Genomic DNA, 2064 nt, shown 5'->3' with positions numbered 1-2064 from the left:
ACCTGGGACAACCCCTTTCTCGCTTCGAGTCCGGCCCAGGCGCCCGGCTCGGCCTGGCCCAGCAGGGAGCGGCGCGCCAGCCGCGCCACCTGCCTCAGGGACCGGGGTGTGGGTCCCCGCGGAGCCCCGGCGTCGGAGCCCGGCCGCCGCTGGGAGCGGCGCCACCCGCTGCCCGCGCGCCCGCGACCCGCCAGCCGCACGCTTCCGAGCTCCTTCGCTCGCCTCACCGGCCTCCAGCTCCGCCGCCCCGGAGACGGCACCCAACACCCGCCTGCACACACGCAGCCTCCCGAGCGACGCCACGCACTCGCCCGTCCCTTCCGCGGGCAGACGCCTGGCGGCAGGCAGACGGGCGAGGCGGGACGGACGGGGAACGGCGCCCGCTCTCCCCGCCTCCACGCGGAGACCGGGAGGGGCCGCCCCCGCCCGCCCGCCCGCCGCCCGCCTGCCGCCCAGCGAAGCCGGGTCGGGCAGAGCGAGGCAGGCGCGCCGGATGGCGGAGTGCCGGGGCAGGGCGGGGGGGGAGGGAAGGAAGGGTGCCGCCGACGGCCACGGCGGGAGACTGAGAGCACCGGCCAGGGAGGAGAAGGGATGCGCTGGGGCTCGGCGTCCGCACCACCCGCGGTGGGGGCTCGCCGTCCCGGCGGCGAGCACGCGCTCGCGCCGGGGTCGCGCGTTCGAGGCAGGCCGGCGCAAGCCGACCGCGCGGCGTCTCTCCGCCGAGACCAGACCGCGGAGAGAGGGGGCAGGGTACCCCTCTCCGTCCCGGCTGCCCGCGGGGCATGCACGGGCCGCGCCGGCGGGCATGGGGGGGTGCGGCGCCCGCGCGCGCCGACCCCCCGGCCCCTCCGGCAGCACGCCCGGCTGCCCCCCGGGTCGCATCGGGCCGCCCGAGTCTTTAAACCCCCGCCCGGCTCTCCGACCGAGAACCCTCGGGCCCGGAGCCCGGGGCCCATGGCCATCCCTACCCGGGGGGGCCGCTACCGGCGGCCGCGGTGGCCGGAGGCCCTCCTCCTTCCTCCCAGCGCGCCCCCCCCCCCCGCCGCCCCCCGCCGCCCCCGGCCCGGCCGACTCGCAGCGCGGCCCCCACACGGCACGGCGTGGGGCGGCTGGAGCGGTGTGGGGGGGGGGGGAAGGGAGGGGAGGAGGAAGCGTGGAAGGCCGGCAGGGCACGGCCGGTGCGGCACGCGCAGCGCAGCGCCCGGGAGGAGCACGCTGGCACACGGGACCACACGGGTGGGTCACCGAGGGGAGGCAGGAGAAGCGCGGACGCTAGGTACCTGGCCCTGGGGTGAGGGAAACGACCTGAAATCCCCGCGGGGGTGCCTCCCCCGCCGCCGCCCGCCGCCGGGCCACCGCCGCCTCGCGGCGACGGCGGCAGCCTCAGCGGCAGCGACGAGGCGGGGCGCGGAGGGGAACCCGGCACCCGCCAGCCGGCTCCAGCGCCCCTCGGCGGAGCGTCCACCCGCGGGGTGCGCCCGACACCCACCGCCACGACCTCGTCCTCCTCCCGGGGCCCGGGGTTTCCCTCAGTAACCCGGCGCCGGGTGGCAGCTGCGCCCGGGAGGAGAGCCGTGGTTTGGGCCGCCCGCTCGGGCACGACACGTCGCCTCGCGTGGCCTCGCGCGACGCCCCCGCTTGGGGTCCGCCGCGGCGCGGCGCCCGCCCCGCGCGCCGTCCCGGAACGCCTGTCCGCACCGCCTCTGCTAGACGGGCTGCTCCGCCGCAGCCCGCCCCGGGTCCGCCCCCCACAGCTTAGGAGTGGGGACCCGTGGGACCCGTCCCAACCCGGAATGCGATCTCGCTCGCGTCTCCACCCGCCGCTTCCTCCCGCGGGCACCGGGGGAGCAAGCCCCGCCGACCCTCCCACGCACTGCCGCCCGCTCTGCCGGGCCCTCCCCCGGGCCGGACCCTCCCCTGCCCCGGCGGCGGCGGATCACCGTCGGGCGAAGGGGCGGGGGCGGCGCTCGGAGACGGGCACCGGCGGCGGGCGCCAGCGGAGGCGAGAGGGCAGACGGGGACGGTCCCCCACCGGCGGCGGGGAATCGGCGGCGGGCTTTCGGC

The sequence above is a fragment of the Struthio camelus genome, chromosome 31 (assembly GCF_040807025.1).
Source record: "Struthio camelus isolate bStrCam1 chromosome 31, bStrCam1.hap1, whole genome shotgun sequence".
NCBI lineage: Eukaryota > Metazoa > Chordata > Aves > Struthioniformes > Struthionidae > Struthio > Struthio camelus.
Note: the sequence above shows the minus strand (reverse complement) of the source record.